Source organism: Castor canadensis, chromosome 9 (assembly GCF_047511655.1).
Source record: "Castor canadensis chromosome 9, mCasCan1.hap1v2, whole genome shotgun sequence".
In the NCBI taxonomy this organism is placed as follows: domain Eukaryota; kingdom Metazoa; phylum Chordata; class Mammalia; order Rodentia; family Castoridae; genus Castor; species Castor canadensis.
Window position 1 is genome coordinate 118,346,627 of NC_133394.1, and position 18,697 is coordinate 118,365,323.

Genomic DNA, 18,697 nt, shown 5'->3' on the forward strand with positions numbered 1-18,697 from the left:
TTGTCTATTTTTCATGAAGGTTGAGTTAAAAATGTTCAGTTTCACTGTTCCCCTAACAAGCCCAAAAGCTTCATTTTTGTGAAAAGAATCTGTGCTGAGGAAGAAAATAATTATTGAGTAGAAAGTTACTTTATCATTACCTCTCCTAATCAGAGTCCTTTGACTTATCTGCACAAGTTTCAGTATCAGTTATGATTTCTGTATCACTAACACTGTGAATCACAATGTGTCTGATTTTGCATCTTGCTGCTGTGTTTGCCTAGGTTGAATATCTTCATCTGTTCAGTGTTCAAAAATACTTACGAAAATGAATTTCTGGATGTTTCACTAAAACATTTCTTTCTTTTTTTGTGGGGAGTGGGGAAATAGCTTATCACTGTGTAGCTCAGGCTGGCCTCAAACTCTCTATTCTCCTGCCTCAGCCTCCCAAGTTCTGGGATTATTAGGTCACTTTTCTTATTTGATACCAAGCCACAATCTCTGCTAAGTTTTACTAAAGAAAGCACTATAGAGCAAGTAAATTTATAATTCCATGTTTATTCTAAGAACAAAGTTGAAAGTTCTCTACTGGATCTTTTATGTGATAACACTTTACATTCAGAGACTTAATATCATGGTTGATAGTTTGAATGTATGAGTAATACTGAAAGTTCAGGCCAATAATATAAAGTGTTTCTAAAGTTTATGCCTGCCCCATAAATGTTTCTTGGTATTCCATATATAAAAGAATACTATTGTATTCCTACATTTATCAGGCATTCTGCTAGAGTTACAGAAAGGACAGATGTGACAAAGAGGGCAAATGATATTATCTCAGGACAGCACCTATTTTATTGACAATATATAAGAATGATAAGATCAATTGGAATGTGTTTTCATTCATCTGTAACTTGTTTCTTTTCTGTCAGCAACAAGTAAGAGCGCTTAATGTGGGTGTTGATGCCCAGTGTTTTATTATCTCTAAATAAGAAGTCAGTCTGACTTTATTCTCTGCTGGCACAAAGTGAGATTTGATTTACTGATAATGTTTGTGATAAGCATTTAAAATCTATTTTGATGTTTAGCTATGTTCAAAATTGGAATGCTCTAAGGAGCACAATGTATGTGTGTGTATGTGTGTATTTGAGAGAGAAAGAGAAATAGAGAGAGAGAGAGAGAGATTTAAAGCTTGCTATTTTCTGCCTTGCTGTGTGTGTGTGTCAGCTTGGAATACCAACATCTTTTGCAAAGGCAAGTGGCTCAGTCAATCATAGTACTTTATTACAGGACTTTATGATGAGTACTAGATGGTATATGTGGAAATGATCATGTCTCTTCACCACTATCTATTAACAAATGAAGTCTATGTCATCTAAATTATGCAGTTCTGTAGTACAATATTATAGCATAACTCTAGATTAACCCAGAATGAAAATTGTTATAGCTGATTTCATGAACAATAAGATATGTACAATATGTACAATCATCAGAAATTTACTGTGAACAAAAAATTTAAAGATTAAAAAAATCACCTCATCAATTGCTTTAGCAACAAAATTATTAAATAGTAAATTAGCAAGATATTTTTAACCAAAATGAAAAAAGACTTGTATACTGAGAATTATAAAACAAATGAAGGAAAATTTAAAGGACACAAGTCAATGGAAAAATATTGTATGCTTACAAATTTTAAGAATTAATATTTTTGAACTCTCCATTCTACTCTGAGTGGTCAACATCAATATAATCTTTATCAAAATTCCCATGTTTTATAGAAATAGAAAAAACAGTTCTGAAATTCACATGGAGCCACTGAGACCCCATGTAGGAAAGCAATCATGAGCAAGAAGAATAAACCTAGGGGCAGCACATTTCCTTACTCTAAATTGCATTATAAAGGTATCACAATCCAAACAGCATGGTCCTGCCATCAAAACAGACATCAGAAAAACAGCAATAAAATTTACACATCTAAAGACAGAGTTGCCAAGAATACACAATGGAGAAAAGATAGTCTCTTCAAGAAGTGGTGCTGCAATGGAATTTTACTCAGCCATGAAAAATGAAATCTTATAATTTGCAAGTAAATGGATGGAACTGGAGAACATCTGAGAGGTTAGCCAAGCTAGAAGACCAAAAATCATATGCTATCCCTCATATACAGACTTTGTATCTAGGGAAAATGCAGCAATGTGGTTGGACTGGAATCACATGACAAGGGGAGAGCACATACAGGTGATATAGAAATAGGTAGAAAACCCAAACCATGAAAGAATTTGATGTCCCCACTCCAGAGGAGCTAATACAGAAACCTTAAAAGCGACAGATGTTATCATGAGAAGGGGATCAGTAACTAGTGTAAAGATCATTTAGAGATGAATCAACATGGGTCATAACATGTGTACACGAAAGCAATGCTAGGAATATTTCTGTATAGCTATCCTTAACTCAACTAGCAAGAACACTTTGTCTTCCTTATTATGCTTGTCTATTTTCTTCAACAAAATTAGTGATAAAGGCAGAGCAGGACCTGCCTGGAACTGAGGGGGACAGGGGGAAGAAATGACCCAAACAATGTATGCACATGTGGATAAATGAATAATAATAATAATAAAAAAGAAGTGCTGCTAGATAGCTAATGCTATTAGATATCTTTGATATATCATAAAGCAGTTAACTCAAAATACATTAGAGACTTAAATAATTACACTGTTTCTGAGGGACCTGAAAAGAAGCCTGATCTAGGTTCTATACTTCTAAGGGTAACTTGAAATGCTGAGTCAAAGTATAGAAGAGAATCCTCCGTCCAGGTGGGGACTGTGATAGAGCCACGTTGATTTTAGCTCCTTCCTTGCCTCAATACATTGCATTCCCTGCATACTCTGCAATTATTTGATGAGGCAAAGGGGAGAACTGGGTCAGTCAAGGCATCCAGAGAACTGTCCTGCATCCATTTCTAGTTGTAAACCCAAGGAAATTGAAAATAAGACCAGGAGGAGATGCCTGCATTCCCATGTTCATTTCATCATTATTCAATATGTTTATTTAAACATATTTTCTCTATATATACTAAACTTTTGCACATTGTTTTTGTATTACTACTTTTTGAATTTCAGGAGAGGAAGGTTATATTCTATAAAGATGGATGACTTCTGACATGCTTATTTTGTTCCATTGTTTGAATTAACATTATTGTTTAGCAGATAGCACTCATTTTTTTTTATTAAAGTAGTTGGGTCTTCTTTTTTTTATTTATTTTATTTTTTTGTTCATTTATTCACATAGCACTCATTTTTTATTGCTCATTTTATTATTACACTGTCCACTTTAACCTGTGTAAAACTCTTGCTTGGGTCTCATGATATTAATGCATGAACTGCTTTAATTTCAATGACACATATTTAATACTCAATATTGGGAGCACGTACCAAATTAAAATAATGGATTCCCAAAAACTGAATTGCTGTCTTTATTTTTGAGTGGACTAGCTAACATATTTTATGATCTCATTTATATTTTCTTTTCTCTTTGCCTGAATAATTTTGGTAAAATCTCATTTAATATTTATGTCCATTTTAGCATTGTTTTAGATGAGGAGATCAAATAAAAAAGATCTGGACTTGCTTCCATTTAAGTCTGAGTGCTCAAAAGTAGTAGAGAATCTATAGTTGTGAGGCATTGTGAGATCAAGAATTAATGAGGAAGAACTTTAAAGGAAAAATTTAAAACCTCAGATTGGAAGAAAGGTGTGGTGGTAAAGACTTATAATCCTGGTAGTCTAGAGCAGAAGCAGGAGGATCACCAGTTTGAGGCCAACCTGGGCTACATCAGAAGACCCTGTCTCAAGAAGCAAAAACAAATACTACCTTTATTGGGTAATAAAGACCCTAGGAACCCAAGATTAGAAATGGCATATGATATGGTGATTAATCATTATGTTGATTCTTAATAAAATTCTTTTTATGAGTTACTGATAATTTATCTGGAAAATTAACAATTCACATCATTATTTGAAACCTACTATTATTCCCCAAAATATTTATCTTATACATCTCATTGAGGGATATGTTCCATTTCTAAGAAGTTAGTTTTATAAGTTTTTGGAATGCCTCATCCAGCATCTAATTAGCAATGGTATAATGGGAGCAGGAAATTAGATCTAATCTAAGAACATCCTTTTATAATGGGAAGAATGGGAGACACCCAGAAGTCTTGGGTCCATAGGAATTCTGGCATTATCTTGTACAGCAGACATTACCTCTGAGAGACACTATCTTTTCAGTTGTTTTTTGTGTCTCCTTACTGTTTTCTAGTTACTTCTTCTTTGTTTACTATTATTCATGTACTTCTAGATTAAGTGCTGAGAATTATAGCCTCCTTGGGGAAAATGAGCATAAATCATTACTGTTCTTGAAAATTCAGTGCTCCAAGAATTATTACAAATTAAGACTATTAAGGCCTTTTTAAAAGTTTTGTGGCTCTTTGTGTCTTACCAATGAAATTCTCAAAATGTTAATAAAATTCTGATGATAGTGATGGTGACAATGATGATGTGTTTCAAAGCTGTCTCATGTAGCATTAACCAGGAAATTGTCTAGGAAATTTTAAGCTAGAAAATTTAATTTTTTTCCTAGACAGTACACAGGGAGGACGAAACCTGCTAGAACTTGGCGTCATTTTTCCATTACTGGTTTCTGCTCTATCAGCCATAATAGGGGTTTTATTGGGAATAGCAATTACTGTTCAGTTTTAGTCTTTGAATAAAGACACAAATTATAGTGGAGGATGTTACCATAAATACATAAAACTATTTCTTGGCCTAGTTATAATAAAAATGAAGACAAAATAAACAAACATTGAAACCAAATTAACCTGAGGACAAGTTATGAAGCAATCAAATAATTCAGTAAATGCAAATAACTATAAACATTATTATATTCATGTGTGATATAATGAAAGATAATGCTCAAAATTATTCATGCTACCAGGTGTTGCTTCATAGAGATTACACAATGGGTTCTAAAATTTTATGTGGCAGTGAGTGTAGCTCAGCAGTGGAACAATTGCCGAGCATGCACGTAGCCCTGTGTTCAAGTTCCAGCCATGCAATAATAAATAAATAAAAATAAGTAAATAAATAAATGGATACTTTCAACCATTTGCAACTCTGTGCAACTTCTGAAGCATTTTATGCCTCTTTCTGTCTTTGAGAACAGCCTGGGAAGATTGTTGAAAACTATTGTTGCAGAAAAACGTTAAGTACTCAGCTATTTGGAAAACACATTCATTCTCTCATTCAGTTATTCAGTAAGCATTCATTAATAATTTCCTATGCATCAGATATGGAATTAAGTTCTAAAAAATCCAGAGACTAAGAAAGTACAAAGAGTGGTTTCAAAAATCAGATGTCTCTGAATTTCAAGTCTTTTCAGTTCATTCATATAGCCTTAAAGAAATTCAGAACTTTATCCTGTAAACACATTTTATTATTATTTCAATGACTGCTGTTGAATGAATGTGAACAACAGAGCGAGTAACTCATCTACAGAGAAAAAATATATAGAAATTAAAACTTAAACATCTGTGTGCTAACATCTAATAATTGTTGAACAGATCATATTCTACTTAAAAGCTTGAAGTCACATCATAAGAAGTAGCTGAAATATTCTAGACAGGCCCCTTTGCTTCCTTCCCCTTCTTTTCCCTTCCTTTTCATGTCTTTCCTTTTCTTTTTCCTAAATTCAGTCAGATCCTATCACCTTTAAATAAATATGATAGTTGGCCAAATAGAAAATGTTAACAGATTTTAGGCCTTCACAAAGTAGTAAAGGGCACTATTGGAATTATTTTTTCAAGAAGTCTTTTTTTAAACTCATTCAAAGAGTTTTAAATATATATTGAATATTCTACACAACTTAGGGATGAAGATATAATCTTAGATCTTTTCTGCAGAATTCTACCATGGCAGTTAAATTCCTTAATGATTGGGAGTTGAATTTCACAAGAAAAGAAAATCTCCTGAATAGAACCCTTCCAAATGTGGGAAATGAAAATGATAAATCAAAGAATTAAAACTAAGGAAGCTGATGCTTACCTGGGAATTATTCCATAATGGGAATGTGGCATTTGGATTTCTGTCAATTTATAAGGTTACAATTTCACATATAATAAACCCTATTTTTAAAAAGCCATCCTCTGCTTTAACTTTAAAGATATCTACGTTTAAACCTTTCATCATATTTTAACTGTACACAATAAGAACAAAATACAAATAATCCAGTTTTTTGCTCATTTTTTCTGCAATTCCTCACAGGTTAGACATTTCAGAGTGAGTAAAGAAATCCAAAACTTAGAGATTTTTTGATGGAGGGAGTCCCAGAAGTCACTATGCAAATGTTCCTTTTGCTGCTGTGTTAGCTGTTCTATTCTAAAGGAAGCCTGTTTCCTGAAGCATTTCTTGATCTAAATGTAAATCTGATATTTTACACTTAGAATGTTACCTGTAAACCTTCAGCAAAGGTCAGGGAACCCTTACTAGGAATGTCCTGAGTATCAACTGAAAATTTACACAAATCAGGATGATATTTTGATTTCAAGCAAAGCCAAGTTTTCCAAGGCTGGGTGTGTAAAGCAGATTAAGAAATTTGGCTTTAAAGAATATATGAAAACAATTCCATTTACAAAAGCCTCAAAAAAAATCAAATGCCTAGGTGTAAACCTAACAAAGGATGTGAACAACCTCTACAAGGAAAACTGTAAACTTTTAAAGAAAGATTGAGGAAGACTATAGAAAGTGGAGAGATCTCCTGTGCTCATGGATTGGTAGAATCAACATAGTGAAAATGTCTATACTTCCAAAAGTAATCTACATGTTTAATGCAATTTCCATCAAAATCCCAATGATGTTCATCAAAGAGATTGAAAAATCTACGGTTAAATTTATATGGAAACACAAGAGGCCACGAATAGCCAAGGCAATACTCAGTCAAAAGAACAATGCTGGAAGTATCACAATACCTGACTTCAAACTATATTACAAAGCAATAACAATAAAAACAGCATGGTACTGGCACAAAAACAGACATGAAGACCAGTGGAACAGAATAGAGGACCCAGATATAAAGTCACACAACTATAACCAACTTGTCTTTGACAAAGGTGCTAAAAATATGATGGAGAAATAGCAGCCTCTTCAACAAAAACTGCTGGAAAAACTGGTTAACAGTCTGCAAAAAACTGAAACTAGATCCATGTGTATCACCCTATACCAAGATTAACTCAAAATGGATCAAGGATCTTAATATCAGACCCCAAACTCTAAAGTTGGTATAGGAAAGAGTAGGAAATACTCTGGAATTAATAGGTATAGGCAACAACTTTCTCAATGGAATCCCAGCAGCACAGCAACTAAAAGATAGCATAGATAAGTGGGACTTCATAAAACTGAAAAGCTTCTGCTCAACAAAAGAAATGGTCTCTAAACTGAAGAGAACACCCTCAGAGTGGGAGAAAATAATTTGCCAGCTACACATCAGACAAAGGACTGATAACCAGAATATACAGGGAACTTAAAAAACTAAATTCTCCCCAAATTAATGAACCAATAAAGAAATGGGCAAGTGATCTAAACAGAACTTTCTCAAAAGAAGAAATTCAAATGGCCAAAAAGCACATGAAAAAATGCTCACCATCTCTAGCAATAAAGGAAATAAAAATTAAAACCACACTAAGATTCCACTTCACCCCTGGTAGAATAGCCATCATTAGCAACACCACTAACAACAGGTGTTGGCAAGGATGTGGGGAAAAAGGAACCCTCTTACACTGCTGGTGGGAATGCAGGCTGGTGCAACCACTCTGGAAAAAAAATTTGGAGACTACTTAAAAAGCTAAACATTGATCTACCATTTGATCCAGCAACACCACTCTTGGGGATATACCCAAAAGAATGTGACACAGGTTACTCCAGAGGCACCTGCACTCTCATGTTTATTGCAGCACTATTCACAATAGCCAAGTTATGGAAACAGCCAAGATGCCCCACTACTGACGAATGGATCAGGAAAAGGTGTATCTCTACACAATGGAATTTTATGCAGCCATGAAGAAGAATAAGTGCTATCATTCACTGGTAAATGGATGGAACTGAAGAACATCATTCTAAGTGAGGTTAGCCTGGCCCAAAAGACCAAAAATCGTATGTTCTCCCTCATATGCGGACATTAGATCAAGGGCAAACACAACAAGGGGATTGAACTTTGATCCTATGATAAAGCAAGAGCACACAAGGGAGGGGTGAGGATAATTGGATTTTTTGCCCTCAATGCAGAGAAACTAAAGCAGATACCTTAAAAGCAACTGAGGTCAATAGGAGAAGGGGACCAGGAACTAGAGAAAAGGATAGATCAAAAAGAATTAACCTAGAAGGTAACACACATGCACAGGAAATTAATTTGAGTCAACTCCCTGTATAGCTATCCTTATCTCAACTAGCAAAAACCCTTGTTCCTTCCTATTATTGCTTATACTCTCTCTTCAACAAAATTAGAGATAAGGGCAAAATAGTTTCTGCCGGGTAGTGAGGGAGAGGGAGGGGGCGGGGGGGGGTGAGGGGGTGGAGACAGGAGGGAGAAATGACCCAAACACTGTATGCACATATGAATAAAATAACAAATTAAAAAAAAAAAGACATTTGACTTTGAACTCTGAGAGATCTGAATGTTAATTCTGATACAGCATCAACTATCTCTGTGAACATGAGCAGATTAACAAGATTCTCACTTCATAGTTACACACTTTTCATTTCTCAGGTTCCTCGTCTGGTCAAACCTGAAAGTGCTCTGCTTTTGAAGTACTTGGCATAGTAGGCAGTCCAAAATGTTACCACTATAAACCTCATGGTGAGTTTTAGAAAATGTTAGCATTATTATTTTAAGTAGCCAGTTTAATGTGTATGCAGTCTTTTGTACGTATTATTTGGCAAATTTTATTGTTATGCTGATATCTTTTACTTTCTCAAAGATTGGCATCATTTTAACTTTCTTGTGCTATAATTTACATAAGATAAAACACATTTACTTTAACTATACAGTTTGCTGAGTGTTGGCAAATGTATACATAGGATTTTTTTTTGGCAAATGTATACACTGCAATTGGATTAGAAAAAGGTTTTTTTTTTATTACCCCAGGATAATCTCTTTCCAGGAAATCACCCACCTAGCCTTAGAAAGGCTAGTCTGCTACAATAAGAAAATGATTTTGAGAGTAAAGGTTCTATCAATACTAATGTATGCAATTTTGCACAAACATAGGCTTTTATTTCTATTAAGGATAATGCTGAGAACTGTTACCGTTGCATTCTAAGTATGTCTATAACTTTATAAAAAAACTGAAATACCATATTTCTAAATGATTATGCCATCTTGAATTTGAGGAAACAATTTATTTGAGTTTGAGATGTTTTATATCCTTACCTACAGACTGTCACTCTTTTAAAACAAATACTTGTATTTGTTTATTTATTTATCTAGGGAGGTTTTGAGCTTTCATTTTCTTTTTGGAAGTATCAGGGTTTGAATTCAGGGGTGTGCTTGCTAAGCAGGAGCTCCACCATTTGAGCCACACTCCAGTCCTTTTGTGCTTTAGTTATTTTTCCAATAGGTTCTCATGTCTTTGCCTGTTACAGACTTCAGACTGTAGGATACCTATGCCTCCAGCATAGCTATTATTACAGATGCAGACCACCACACACTGCTTGCACATTAACATGGGGTCTCGCTATTTTTTTTATTGTTTTTTTATTCATATGTGCATACAACGCTTGGGTCATTTCTCCCCCCTGCCCCCACCCCCTCCCTTACCACACACTCTGCCCCCTCCCTCTCCCCCCCACCCCCTCAATACCCAGCAGAAACTATTTTGCCCTTATTTCTAATTTTGTTGTAGAGAGAGTATAAGCAATAATAGGAAGGAACAAGGGGTTTTGCTGGTTGAGATAAGGATAGCTATACAGGGCATTGACTCACATTAATTTCCTGTGCGTGTGTGTTACCTTCTAGGTTAATTCTTTTTGATCTAATCTTTTCTTTAGTTCCTGGTCCCCTTCTCCTATTGGCCTCAGTTGCTTTTAAGGTATCTGCTTTAGTCTCTCTGCTGCCTGTCTGACTTTGCACCACAGTCCTTCCAATCTCTGACTACTGAGTTGCTGGGATTACAGGAGACTGCCATCATACTTGCCCTTTCATTTTTTCTTTATGGGCTTAATGATTGCCTTGAAATTTGATGTAATGTTAAAACATTTATAAGAGATTACAAAGATTACACATTTCTGAAAGTTTTATTTTTATTTTAATTGAACTAATTCTACATATTTATAGGGTACAATATATATTGTGAAATAATAATTCAGAATACTTAGAATATATATCACCTTGAACATTTAATATTTCTTTGTGCTGAAAATATCAAAACCCTTTTGGATATTTTTGGAACACACAGTGTGTTGCTATTAATTATAGTTACTCTACTGTATAATACAACATTAGAATTTACTTCTTTCATCTTAGTGTAGTCATATGTCCTGTGCAAACCCATCCACAGGCTCTGGTAACCACAGTCCATTCTTGACTTCTGTGAGACCAGTGATTTTATATTGCACATGTGAGTGAGATGAGGTATGTGGTCTTATCTTTCTGCACATGGCTTATTTCCTTTCACATAATGATCTCCAGTTCCATCCATGTCCTGGAAAATGGCAGGATTCCTCTCTATGATGAGTAGTTCAGTGTGCATATGGACATTTTCTTTATCAATTCATTGGTTGTGAACACCTAGGTTGTTTTCTGCTTTTAGCTATTATTCACTCTATGTATCATTTTTGGTTAATAATTGCATGTTTTATTTTACTTATTTTCTATTGTTGTGCTGGTGGTACATTGTGGCATTTGCTAATGTTCTTACCATGTATCAAGTATATCATACTTGAATTCACTCCCTCCATCACTCTACTTTATCCCCCTTCCCACATTTCTGGAATGGTTTCAACAGGTATCATTTGTCCATTTACATACATGTGTACACAATATTTTTTGCCAAGTCCTATTGGGTTTTGTAGGCTTTGTATAGAAATGTACAAGAATATTATTTTTAAGGTTTTTTCTTTAAAATTGAAGCATAATTCACAAATACAGAACCTAAAACTGCATGCTAGCTGTTACAATAATAGATTAACATAAGAAAAAATTTTAAGTATTTTTCTGAAAATGGTTTTAATTCAGAATATATTCTACATAGACTTGTGATCAAGAATATCTGGCAGGCTTTCTGATACCATGTTGGATCAAAATTTCTGACACTGAATTAATTTCATAGATTTTGCCATAGTCTGAGTCATATTCTAAGGCAAACAAAATACTATTTGAAAATTTAAATGCTACTGGTTAATGTCTTTCAACAATCATTAGCTTTTTGGATTTCAAAGCATAATTTTTTTGCCACATAGATACTGCATTTAATTCACACAATATAAAGATGACTATTCAAGCACTGCAGAGCTATATACTTACAATAAGATATAGATTTAGTGAAGATTATTTTTGTTTTATAGCCTAAAATACATACAAATTTGTATAAATTATCAAAGATTTAATAGTTTTATTCCTCTTCATAATGTTGATTTTTCTGGTCTCTAAACCTCAATGGTTGTTAGACATTACTTATACTTGACATATTTATTGGTGAGAATTCCCTGAGGTATATTAAGCACAAAAGATACTACCAGCATTTTATTATTTCTGTACTATGGAGTTTTTTCAATTCATTACTTTGGAATTCCACCTGACTAGAGTTCTATATATCATTTTCTCTTGAGACAGGTATGTGAAGCTATTGTTTTTCCATTTAAATGGCAATCAATTTGTGTGCTACCCAAGCAAATCAAAATCCAACAAGATTCTTATTTAAAAATCAGAGAAGACACAAATTAATCATCCTAGAAATGAAGGGGGGAACCACTGCTAATAGGACAGACTTCAAAATGATAATAAGTGATTCTTAAGAGCAACTCACCATCCCCCACCTCCCAAAGAATCTTAATTTATCTGAGCATCAACATTTGTCTTGTTTGGTTCATACTCTGTCAAAGTTAATGCTTCTAATAACTACACATTTTATTATTTTATTCATTTCTTCAAAACTGATAAGGAGCATCATTATGCAACAGCTGCTGTTTGGAGCCTTGAGGGTACAAAAACATCAGTGCATATTACTCTAATAGAGTTTTGGTATTGTTTGATACCTACCAAGAGAAAAACTTTTCAGTAGGTTATGGTGTCTCTTACATGGTTAGTTCATATAATAGTGAATGTTAGCACACTTACATGGGCTCATGTGGCACTTGTTAAGACATCAGTGTTCATGGGGAATGGCTTTCTTAGCTTTTATCCTGGTATTGTACTAATTAGTAGAAGTGGGAAGGAATTAGTAGTTTAAGTTAGATAAGATTAGTTGAGAGTGATTGAATAAATAATATCAATGAAACACTTTAGTGTTTCATTCATATGTATGAATTATGTTCAGATTAGTATGAATATGTTCAGAGACTATATGTACTACATATAGGGTTGCTTCATCTCCATGTCTAAATAACTTGTAGAAATCTTTTCTATATTGGAGATGACAGTCCATTTTCTAGCCAAGTCTTAGTTTTCTTTTTTCCTAAGTTTGAAAAATCCTCTTCTTTATCATATATATTCATTTATAATATACTGGATTGATATATGATATTGCTTTCAATTTTTGAGGCTTTTATTACAAATCTCATTTTTCTAATTATTAACTTCCTTTTTCAAACTTAAATGTACACAAATTGATGTTTGTATGTATTTTGAGACATGTGATAATTTGTTTTCCAATATTTGAAACATAATTCGCTGCTGTTACAAGTATTTTTCAAATCTTGTCATTGGAGTCGTTGGACAAATAAGTAAATAACAAAAATAAATATGAAATGATGATATGCTAATAATAACTGGGTGTGGTGACTCATACCTGTAATCCTAGCACTTGGAAGGCTGAGGCAGGAGATTCACCATTTCCAGTCTAGTCTTAGTTAGCATGGTAAGACCTCTCTAAAAAGCAACAACAACAAAAAAATGAAGTATTGATAATTAAGAAATACATTTAAATAGGATAGAGATATGTCCCAGGGCTGTTAAAGAAAGATAGGGGTAAATGTGTGCCTGAAATGAAAGAGTTGGTTTTCAAGTTCCAGGGATGTAGTTATCTTTAGCGCTACACGTTAGGAAGGAATTTGAGAATTTCCCGAAAAGTTTTGTTAAATTGTCCTGTGACTGCTGATATTTCTTGTATTTGAATTCCAGTTTTCTGACGATAAGAGTTGCATCAGAGAGATACTTAGTAGCAACTCATTTATTTTGGGATACAGGAGATTGAACTCAAAGCCTCATGCTTGATCCATGCCCCAGTCCTTGTGCTTTCAGTTTATTTTTCAGATAGGGTCTCACTAACTTTTGCCCTGGCTGACCTAGAACAGTGATTGTTCTACCTCCCAGAGTAGCTGGGATTACAGGTGTGAGCCACCCATACTCAGTTATTGGCAATTCTATGATTGGTGATGACTTAAAAGAATTCATTGTGACCTTAAACTTATAACAATACATCTGTACCTCAGTGCATTCAAGTATGTTTAATTTAATTGATAAAATAATATTTTAAAAAATTGCCCATTGTCAAAAAAGATGGCTCAGCCCTTTTTATTAAGATTTAATCCTCTTTTACAGGTAAAGATTTTATCACAATAATGTCAGACCCATACAATTTTGTTATGATCTAGATATTTATTGCTTAAGTTGGTATGTGAGACCCATAAACATCTTTTCAAGTATGCAGCAGTCAGGATAGTTAGTTGTTCACCAAAATTTTTGAGTGAAGTTACCTAATATACAGTCCTTTTAAAAAATTAGTCCTATTATCACCAATGTAAAATTGGATGATTGTATAATTAATGGCAGAGTATAAGAAAGTTCTTAAAAAAATTCCCAGTTATTTTCAAACTAATCCAACCCAAATTCATGATATGCTAAGATTAAGAATATTAGCTATCACATTACCTGATATACATGGTACTGCTCTAAGTAAAATCAACTTAATGGTATGTTTATTTCCTTTAATTTGATAAGGATTAGATCTATTTGCTCTGTTCTTCATTCTCTTGTGATTTTGTTTGTTTTTGTTTATTTTACTTTTCTATTATGCTACTTTTTCCTTTCCCATCTCCCTCAATGATTCTTTAAGTTATATGTTCTTCCCTTAGATGGCTATTGCATTAAGTTTCAAATGAGTCATTACCTCTGGGCAAATTTATGTGTTTTTGCTAAAAAAAGATAAAATCAAAAATCAGGGTTTTATTTGAATTTGGGGCTTCATGCTTGCAAAGCAGGTGATCTACCACTTGAGACACACCTCTAGTCTATTTTTCTCTGGTTATTTTGCAGATGGGGGTCTCAAGAACTATTTGCCTTGTCTGGCCTCAAACCACAATCCTTTTTATTTCAGCCTCCCAAACAGTTAGGATTACAGCCATCAATGTCCAGGTTGATAAATATTTCAATGTGGTTTCATGAAGTCATGATTCATGACAGAAGGTCTCTATAATTGTCCCTATAATTGTCCAAACTCCAGCTTCAGTATCAGGGAATGTATATTTGCCTGGGTCATTGAAAAAGAGATTGAAATGGAATTTCTGGATGTGACTAAACAACATTTTTGAGAAATAAGTATCATTGCTAGAGTTAAATGCATTGGATGACCTTTGTATGGGTGTAATGTTGGTTGCTGTAAGTGTCTGGACTTGAACATATACAATAGACATATTGAAGAAGAGCTGGACGATTTGTAGGGGCTATTTGATACTGCCATAAAGCTACTTGTAGTGAGAGCAGAAGGTGTTCTCTTGAATGAATGCTGGGTGGTCTACAATGCGGGTGCTGCTCCCTCCAGAGTCAGCCATAGGCATCATGGTCCCAACCGTCTATCATTAGGTCATATACCTCATGATAGTTTTCTCGTCTGTGCAACTGAACTAACTTCACTTTATTATGGGTTACAAAAGCTTAATCTGCATTCTTTTCATCACATTGTCTTTACAGTTAATTTCAAAGTTTGAGGTCCCTTAGTTTTTAGCCAATTTGGAACTTCACAACACTTGTCTTATTCAAATAATTTACCCCTTATAAACTCCTTTCATGCTTATGTTTCTTGGGGTAGGTTTCAAGAACTTATTCTGAAATAATTAAACAAAAGATAGTCTTTTGCCTTGTTTATTTATTCATTCATTCATAAATGATCATAATGCTCAATCAGCTGATCTGGGTAACAAAATAGAGATAATGGCAGCTTCTGATTTCTTATAAAACCTGCATCAGTGGAGAGAGATGAGGAAGGAATAAGAGAAAACAAGTAAGTATTCAAAAAAATATTAGAAAGTTGACTGCATTGCAGAAAAGCTCTATAGGGAAAGACGATGGCATGACTTGATAGCTACTTTAGTTTACGTGGCCAGGTTTGGTCACCCATACTAGAGAAAAGGTTAGATTAAAAAGAATTAACCTAGAAGGTAACACCCACGCACAGGAAATCAATGTGAGTCAATGCCCTGTATAGCTATCCTTATCTCAACCAGCAAAACCCCTTGTTCCTTCCTATTATTGCTTATACTCTCTCTACAACAAAATTAGAGATAAGGGCAAAATAGTTTCTGCTGGGTATTGAGGGGGGGAGCGGGAGGGGGTGGAGTGGGTGGTAAGGGAGGGGGTGGGGGCAGGGGGGAGAAATGAACCAAGCCTTGTATGCACATATGAATAATAAAAGAAAAATGAAAAAAAAAAAAAAAGAATGACCTATATGTTAAAATCGAAAGATTAGTGTCACTCATCAACACAGGCATATACTCAACTCTGAACAAGTGAAATGATGTGAAAAATGAAGGTCAAGGAAACACAAAGGACAATGCCATCAAAACAAACCTGTTTTAGTTGTTTAAACTGTATTCCAAAACATTATCCACTCTTGAGGAATACTCAATATATTTCTAGAATATTGTTGAAACAGATAAAATCCTAGGCCATCTAATATTCTCTTTTCTCTCTTTTTCCTTGCATTTTTTCTTTTTTTACTTTTTTCCCTCCTTCCCTCTGTCCTTCCTTCCTTCCTTCCTTTCTTCTTCCTTCCTTCTACCTTCCTTCTTTTTCCCTTGTGCTGTTGCATTTAATTCCTTCTTTACATCCTTCCTCTCTCCCAATTGCATATATTAAGACAGCTATCATACAATAGACACTCTGTTGGACACTGGAAATGCTGTAGTATGCAGGAAAAATATAAATCTGCTTCTCATAAAAGTTAAACTTCACTAGGGACAATAAACATGACAAATATGGTTATGTGAATATTTATTTAAGTCAACTTATCATAAATACATTCCCAAGAAACTGATTCTAAGTAATTTTGATCAAGTTTATATTTAACTACATGCTGTATTTAAACTTATGATATTTCGTGCATAATAAAATCTGCCTTCCAGTTTTGTCTAATAAAAGCAACCAACCAAAATATCTAAATAGAATAGAAGAAAAATAAGTTTTACTCTAAGGAAGTATTTCAGCAGTAATTTTCTAACTTTATCTATATTAAATTATTGATGGTGTTTTTCATAATCTAAAGTTCATATTTATTTGATTTGGAGTCGGGCTTGTGTTTGTGAATTATTATCAAACTGCACAGGATAGTTCTCTATACTTTGAGAAACCACTTGGTGTAACTATAGTAGAGACAGCATGGACCCCCATCTAAATTGGTTTTCAGGCTAAGACTGATGATGTCACAGACACACCATGAGGTTACAAAAATGCCATAATAAGGCTTTCTGGGGGAACCCAGCCAACTTTTTCAAATTGTTTTAAAATTGTCTTAAGAAAACAAGGAAAAGAAATTGGCTTCCGATTTTTATGAAGGTTACGGAAAGAAAGTTAGGTAAGGGTTATAAATTTCTGCTAGCACAAAAGGCGGAATACATGGCCTTTATTTTAATCTGCTTTCCTAGAGATGAGGAATAAGTGGGACAGGGAGGGGTGTGACTTAAAAGCTGCCAGTAGTCAAATGCTAAACAAGGATTCAAGCCCCTTTTTTACATATCCAAGAATAAATACTTGCAGAATTGTGTAATCTCTTAAGAGTTTCGAATGAATTCTGTTCCTAGACTTCCTAATCCTATTGAACATTCTTTTTCATTTAAGTCAAATGGAATGTATACTTCAGTTACATATGGCAGCACGCTTAGATAAGACTTTTGATTTTATCATGGCTCATCGCACATTCATACCAGCTCTAACTTATACAAAGAGAAGGCACTACACTAACTTAATTGATATTGGACTAGGCCATAAGAGTTTTCTTTGACAACAAATGAGATAATGGAAAAAAGTGGCATGTGCTGGCTCTGAGCCTTAGCTCAGAGAATGTTGCCATTCTCTCATTTTAGAGCTTGAAAATATTTTCCTGAAAAAAAAATAATCATCCTTTAGTTTTGAAGCTTCTGATCTAAAATGATGAATATTTAAATAGACCAAACCCACAGCATTGAGCCAAACCCAGCTGGACTCAGCCTTGATCAGTTAAACTCCAGCAATTTATTTATTTTGTTCCTTTATTGTGTTGGATAGGGGTACACTGTGGCATTTACAAAGGTTCTTACAATGTATCAAATATATCGTACTTGAAAAACCCTCTCCACTGCTCTTCTTCATCCCCCCAGCCCCATTCCTGGAGCAGTTTCAACATGTATCATTTTTGCATTTATATACATGTGTATACATTATTTGCATCATAGTCACCCTCCTAACCCCTTTCCCAGTTACCTCCCCCCTCCCACTGGTGCCAATCTCCTCCCACAACCTGTTCTACCCTCCTAGTCTCTGGTTTTGTAGAAAAAAAGATAAGATATAAAAAGAAAAATATGACATTTTTGCTAGTTTGGATAAAGATAGCTATGCAGGAGTTTCCTTGTGTTATTTACATACACATATGCATTACAGCCTCAATTGGTTCATCTCCTCCAGTCCTCTTCACTCCTTCCTAGTCCCGTTCCCATGGCGGCACTGGCCAGTTTAAGAGTTCTATATTCGTTCCTGTATAGAAAACACATAAACCACATTCAAGTTTTTAGTTTTCAGCAAAAACAGAGCCTACACAGCAACCTAAATATTAGTGAGCATGAGAATAATATTCACTGTTGTATGGCATTCAGTATGTTTTGTGGTACTGGAATTCGAATTCAGGGCCCTGTGATTGCTAGTCAGGAACTCTACCACTTGAACCTCTCCACTGAATGTTGGTCATTCTCTCTCTCTCTCTCTCTCTCTCTCTTTCATCTATTTTATTTAATATTGGCAAAAATCTTAAACTCATTTTAACTAAATATCTTATTTATTTATCATCAGCCTGCGGAGAATATATCTAAAGAAAAATATCTGAATCCAAAACAAAAATCCACCATTTAGTGCCATAGTTATTCAGCTTTTTCTTGTCTTTAATATTATATTTCTACCCACTCTTTGGAAAGTACTTTTTGGGAAATATGATTTCTTAGGAAGCTCACATTGGACCCTGTCATTTCTTTCCAATTCCATCATTTTTACAATCATCT

The 18,697-nt window shown here is 34.4% G+C and overlaps 1 long non-coding RNA gene across 1 annotated transcript in view; it reads right to left on the reverse strand.

Annotated features, from left to right (window-relative positions):
• LOC141410772 (uncharacterized) overlaps window positions 1-18,697 on the reverse strand; it is a 201,065-nt gene that overhangs the window by 12,915 nt on the left and 169,453 nt on the right. The window contains exon 2 of the long non-coding RNA XR_012435555.1: window positions 18,072-18,179. This is a non-coding gene — a long non-coding RNA (uncharacterized lncRNA). The remainder of the gene's footprint in view (window positions 1-18,071; window positions 18,180-18,697) is intronic.